The sequence below is a fragment of the Corvus brachyrhynchos genome, unplaced genomic scaffold, assembly GCF_000691975.1.
Source record: "Corvus brachyrhynchos isolate BGI_N302 unplaced genomic scaffold, ASM69197v1 scaffold10, whole genome shotgun sequence".
Classification (NCBI taxonomy): domain Eukaryota; kingdom Metazoa; phylum Chordata; class Aves; order Passeriformes; family Corvidae; genus Corvus; species Corvus brachyrhynchos.
In genome coordinates this window covers 5,728,359-5,735,036 of record NW_008236180.1, presented here as the reverse complement: position 1 = coordinate 5,735,036, position 6,678 = coordinate 5,728,359, and the positions used below count along the sequence as shown (strand labels likewise).

Genomic DNA, 6,678 nt, shown 5'->3' with positions numbered 1-6,678 from the left:
CCCGGGACCCTCCCCGGCCGCTCCCTTTCCTCCCTGGGCTACTTCCCTACCGCAATCACGAGCCCACCGTGTCCCCGCACGACCACCCACCGTGTCCGTTTGTGTGAGTTTTTAAAAACTTCTCCTCCCCTTATCTCCCCACCCGAACCATAGTAACACTAGTGGCCGCCTGTTCCCAAGAGGTGCTGGCCTTCGTGCAGGCAGGAGGACACATCTGCTAAACCCATCGCAGGCGTTGGTGCACGTCAAAGCACCGCTCCTATAAAAGCGGATGAAGGTCGTCGATCCTGTTGCTCTATCCCAGCAGCCTGGGCCCCGACCCGCTGGCTTGCAGGGCTGAAGTGGACCCCAATCCGCCGACCCCGAGGGCGCAGACCCCCGTTCACAGCCCTGAGACTCACCAGCAGTCCCGAAACCCGTGCGGAGGGATGGATCCCCACGCTTCCAGCTCCTGAAGCAAAGCCAAGGCAGTGCTGATCCTGGGCCGTATATGGGCAAGGCAGACCCGAGGCTGGGAGGACATAAAATTAATATTTATCTCCACGAAGTGACTCAAGGCATTTCTGCACAATACGTTGCTTCCCGGACTGGTGTGTTTATACTGCATGGGATAAACATTCCCCTCAGGCGCTTGAACCTGTGTCTGTCACATCCCGGGATGATGCTCTGATCGTCTGCCAGGACAGAAAGCTCTGCCCTTTCCTCTCCTCAGAGGATGTTGATGTGCACTGACAGTGTCCATGCCATTGGGCCTCGAAGGGGAGGTTTGGGAGCTGTGCTGGGCGTGATGAAGCCTTTGGAGCTGAGAACAGCAGTGTGTGGGTGCTGGTGGCCTCTGTGTTCCTCTGAAACCGAAGTGAAGACTTCCCATGCTTCCCACCTCTCATGCCCTGAAGCAGCTTGTAGCTCCCAAGCAGGATTTTTCCCACGCAGTACATATCTTAAAGTACAGACCACATTTGCCATTTGAGAGGTTTGCAAATAAAAGTTGCAATTACTGTATTTGCAACACTGGACCCTTAGGGTGGTGAATTCTTTTGCCAAATAGGCTTAAAGAAGCCACATGGCGACTCTTAACATTGCTTGCAGTCTACACCAGCAACCAAACTGATATCTGATGATATGGCCTGAAGTATGGGCCCTGAGTAAAAGATAGGTTTTGAAACTGTCCTATGAAACACATAGAGGTTCTATGTCTTTTCATATGGCTGTTTCATAAGATCCATTTTTGTATGCTGTTGCAAGTGGGCCATCAACACGTCTTATAGTATTAGTAGCATATAATAATAATAATAATAATGATAGTAATAATAATAATAGGATTAAGATAGGAGACGTAAGACAATGTTTTCTTGCAGGCTTCCATTAAAAATCCTTCAGTGAAATACAAACTCTGCCCTTAAAATCCCAAGAACATGCTCAGCATCTTATACTATTCAATATAGGTCAGATTTTGAGCCTAAATTATTTGGCAGAAGCATTTCATATCACAGCTGTGGAAAAAATACTTTGGGATAAAAAGGAATTAAAATCCTTCCTGCTGGCAAGCTCATCAAATAAGCCAGGGGATGAATAGGCATGGAAACCTATCTAGGCTTGCTGCAAACAATTCTCTAGAACCCAAGATTCGATTTTGAAAAATAAATGTGTGGCTTTTTTCGCATTCTTTCCCTGTAAAAATAGCTGTGGGATGTAAATCGTCCCACTGAGTCAGCAGAGAAAGGAGCAGCCTCCATGGCTTAGTGGGTTGCTAACTTCAAAGCTCAATTTAGCGGTTGGAGTGTTGCTGCTGTTAATGTTGGGGAGCTTTTATCTATGTCTGACAGCTCACAGTGTTTGAGTACAGTGAGCACAGTGCTGTGTTTCAGGGCATCTGATGCTGGAACAGACGGATGGCACCTCAGCATCGCTCCCACAAAAGTCAGCGACTGGGTACAACCCTGAACAACCTTTTCTCCCTGTCTTCTGCAACGAGGGAATCCCTGGAGCCAGGGGGATGCAGGAAGCCCAAGCTCATATATGTTCTCTCATTCATGCACAGGGAGGCTGTTTTGGAGAAAGGCTGGGCTCTCCACCCTGCTGCTGCACAGCAGCTTCAACTTCTGGCTGAAGCCTTTTCCAGCTTTAACCACCTGGGCAAAATCCCTGGACAAAGAGGAAAGCAGGCAGTTTTGCATTTACAACAACATTATTGCACAGATGTAAAATGTTACTCTGAATCACCAATACTCAACTGACACTCATTTTGCTCCTGGAGCTTCTGCTCTACCTTAAAGGAAGTCCTGGGATGTTTGGATGCATGTCTGAACAGTCAGGGGCTGCTGGAATAAGGAGCTCATGTGAAACAGGACAAGCGTGCAAATCCTTATTCCAATACTATCTGGGGAGTAGAGTCACCAAGGTCACAAGGATTTTTCTCCATGCAAGAACTGCAGGATTTGGTCCAAGCATCTGATATGAGACAGCATTTTAAAGTGCATATGTGGGCTGGCTGTTATATTTTTTGCAACATCATGGCCCCAAATCAGGCAAAGATAAACAGGTCATAAGTATATTTAGGCTGGGAATCAGAAGTGCAGCTTCCAGTTGGAGGAAATTCTGGTATTAAGATAAGGCACCAGAAATTGCTGTACACATTTTTCCAGCCTAAGCAGGGTGGGGATGGGGGTCCAGGAGGCCTCACAGGGGACCAGGATGGTCTCTGGAAGTCTGGGAGGATGACACAGAAGTGCAACGTGCATCCAGAACTTACTGTCCCCTCTCTCCTCAGCAGGCTCTAATCCTTGCCCCAAATTTCCTATCATAGTTTACCCCTTTTAAATTCTCCCTTGAAGTCAGCACACCTGGGGACACCAGCACTCTTTGGAGCTCAGCCTCACACTCACCACGTCCATGTAAAGACCAGCCACTGAGTTTTTGGGACTACACATTCTCCTAAGCTCATCTTCCCCCTCCTCTTCCGTCTGTCTCAGCACACACCCGGAGGTGCCATTCCCTGTTTGTGTTACGTGTGCAGACAATGATGAAACCCTTCCTAACCAGGTTCACATATTGGACCACTCCTGCTCCCTGCTGGCACATCCATCCCCGTTGCTCTCCTGCATCCCAAACCCGTGAGACAGGTTTGGCTCAAGCTGTCAGTGCCACCAGATGTGCAGCCTGCGATGGTTTTAATTTGCCTCCAGTGAGTTCCGGTTGGGAGTCCTGGTTTCTTCAGGCTGCTTCTGGAGCAGAGTAGCAGTATTCCCTGGATTGCCATGTGCTCGCCCTGGTGGGTGACACAATCCTCTGCTCTCGCTGCAGATTCACAGTTACAGCAAAATCAGCTGCTGCTCCTCAGGAGCCAAACATTTCCAGCAGTCCTGTGTGCCTTGGAGAGTGACTCAGGTTCTCCTGCATGACAGAGAGTATTTAAAAGACACGGAGCTGGTTGATTTAATCATATCACTCTGCACTCAGGAGGGCCCTGTGCTCGAGTCATGAAAATGTTGTGTGGTGTTTACAGGAGGATTGGTGAATGAATGGATCAAACTCTCTTCCCTGAAGCACGTGGTGCTGCACTGAATGCTATTATTAATAAATCAATAATTTTCATGGGAGAATCTTGGAGAATGTGCTTTCTGGAGAGATCCCACTGGAGATCAGTACATCCAGCAGCAAGTTTGGTATGAGCAGGGTGTGCAGCACAGCCTGGGGAACTCCTGAAGTGTTGGTGGCAATGTTCAAGGCAGAGCAGAAAGCTGTGATACCCAAGGGATGCAAGAGGAACTTGCATTTTGGCTCAAAAATTCCTGCAGTAAACTTTGCTTGAGATAAAGGAGCAAAGGAACTCCTCAAATCTCTCCCTTCCAAGAATTGCTACTGCTTGCTGGATTTGCTAAATCTATCCACAACTTCACAGCTTCCTTTTGAAAGTGTGAAGGCTTGTCCCTGTGCTGTTCTGAACACCCAAGCTGTCCCTGTCCCCATTCCCTCTGAGCTTCTGCCTGTGCACATGTGAGACTGCCAGGGTCCTTTTTCTGCCTTTCTCACACATTCAGGGCACATCTGACCCTGGGAAGGACCTACACAAAAAGCCCATCCCACTTAAATCCCCAAAGCAGGATTGAAGCAAGACTTCAGTAATGCTTGGAATGAATTTTCCTGTGGTGGACTGAGGAGTGAAGCTGTGTTTCCAAAGCCAGCACTCTAAAAGGGCACTGCTTACAGACCAGATCTCAGCTAAAAGCATTTCACTGCAGAGAAGGTGGTGCTCAGACTCATGAAAAGGGCATGGATTAAATCACCTTCAAATTATCTATTGCCATGAAGGCAATGCCACAGCAGAAGGTTGTGAGGGGGAAGAATCTGATGTGCATATCTCTATTTCTGGAGCTTTTGGTTCCTGCATTGCAGCCAGCTGAGTTCCCAGCACAGTTCCCTCTTGCTTTGAGCTTGTGGGACTTCCTACTTTCCTGCCCAGGACTGTCTTCCTTACACACTCAACAGAGGAACCTTTGTGTGGTGGGAGATTTTTTTCCCCCCTGAGATGGAGATTTATACTCACAGCTCAACTCGCACAAATTTACTTCTTAGAAAATGTTACAAATTAAGCCTAGAGAGAAGCAGAAAATGTCATTTTACTGGTGAGTTTGGTGGGAGGCTGATACACAGGGAGGCCTGGAGGGTCTGAGAGCTGAGAGCAGTGCTCTGTGCTGTGAGGATGATTCAGCATGTGCAGATTCTTCAGCATCAGGAAGCAAATGAGTTGCAGTGGTCTGTTACCAGAATTGTTTGGCCTGACAGGCATTAAGGGAACCACTCGTTGCTGTTTCTGATGGACTAAAAGTGAACAGAAATGGTGATATCATTGCTCTCCCAGATTTCTGTGCGATTTCAAATCCAGCCCCTGGCCTGGGTGAACCCAAGCTGGGCTCTGAACCCCGTCCTCTGGGAAACCGCTTCCCTGGCCCAGATGTCCTTACCTACATCACGTCACTGGTGACATCAGAACTGTAATTTGTCTGAACAAAACAAATGTGAGCTGCCAGCCTCCCAGAAGTACTGATCTGCTCTTGGGACAGCTTCCCTTCTGCTCTATTGCTCTGTGGGATGTAACTCATGCACTCTAAGGGTAATTTCAGTGCATTTTTGAAGATTATTGTGTAAAACTCCATACTGAATGGAAGTGCGGCAACTAAATGGATTAACTCTGCAAAAAGCAGAGACTGCTGGGTCTGGTACACAAATGCCGCTTGGAGTCATTAACCAAACTCCTGTGGAGTTATTAAAAGACTGCTGTGCTCCAGGGAAGGCAGGATCAGCCCGTGGGGCTGGATGCTGCCCTGTGTGTTCCTGCAAACACGGCACGTCAGGCAGGACTGAACCTTCATGTGGAAACCTCTGCAGAGCTCTAGAGCTGCTTGCAGGGCTCAGATTTCTTCCTTACAGCAAAATAATTCAAGTCTGAGGCTGCATGGATATGATGAGATCAATACATGCATTTACCTGTCAAGAATGACTTGAACAAGAGACTGACAAACATACAAAATACTTTTGACAATTAATGGACCACAGCAATTATCTATCTTTCTGTAGCATGGTGAGGAGGTAACAGCAAGCCAGGGGATGGCAGGAGCAGAGAAATTCCAGGGCTGGATCAAGTGCAGCATATAAAATTTAATTTACTTCAACAATTTGCTCAGAGGAGCACTTTGCTCAGAGCTGACAAAACTATTTTTTGGTTTTTTCAGATATAGGATTGCCCTAACTGTGAAATGTGTCCCTGCCAGCCCCTCAAACACACCCAGCACGAGATATCGGTGAAAATGTCTGATGAAAAAAGGCAACACAAAATGTATTAAAAGCCCAATAATTTAAGGTGGATTCTGTGGTGGTGTCGTGCCTTGTGAAGAAAAAAATCTTAGCGTGAAAAAAAATAAAACTGAGGACTTCATTATTTTTGGCAGGACTTCTACACATTTTGCGTATCAAAGGATTGTCATAGGGAGGCGATTATTTTATAGTCCATGAAATTTCCCTCACTCCTTCAGTTCTCCCATCCCAGGCAACCTCCCTGCAGTCTGAGGGGCCTCTTTATGGGATTACATTTCAGCTTCTCTCCTTTTTTCCCCCAGCCCCCCCCATTTTATTTTTTTCACTGCTGGGGTATTTTTAAAAGACAGATTTATCCAGTTCACCACTGTGTTCAGTGGGTTATTGCTCTCCCCTGTAAGCTGGTCTAAGAAGGGACAGACGTTGTGCCGTCTGCCCAGGACCGAGAGGGAAAGGCGTTAGTGGTGCTCCTGATTCATTTCCCATGGCCATGATCCGATGAATGTTTGGGCTGGCATAAATCAGCCCTGCCACCCTGGTGACCCCACCACTGCCCTGGGCAGCTTGTTCCAGCGCTTGATAACCCTTTCAGTGAAAAATTTTTACCTAACATCCCATCCAAACCTCCCCTGGTGCAACTTGAGGCCGTTTTCCTCTTGGTACTTTTTACCTGGGAGAAGAGACCATCCCCACCTGGCTACAACCTCCTTCCAGGGAGTTGTAGAGAGGGAAAAGATCTCCCCTGAGCCTCCTTTTCTCCAGGATGAGCACCTACGTTCTCCAGACCCTTCCTCAACATCCAACGAGCTCTTCCAAACCGTGAAGACACGAGGAAGACGACAGCTGTCTCAATAATTTTTCAGC

The 6,678-nt window shown here is 47.6% G+C and overlaps 1 protein-coding gene across 1 annotated transcript in view; it reads right to left on the bottom strand.

Annotated features, from left to right (window-relative positions):
* Positions 1–6,678, bottom strand: part of CABLES2 (Cdk5 and Abl enzyme substrate 2) — a 30,185-nt gene that overhangs the window by 22,008 nt on the left and 1,499 nt on the right. The gene's annotated exons all lie outside the window — the stretch shown is intronic.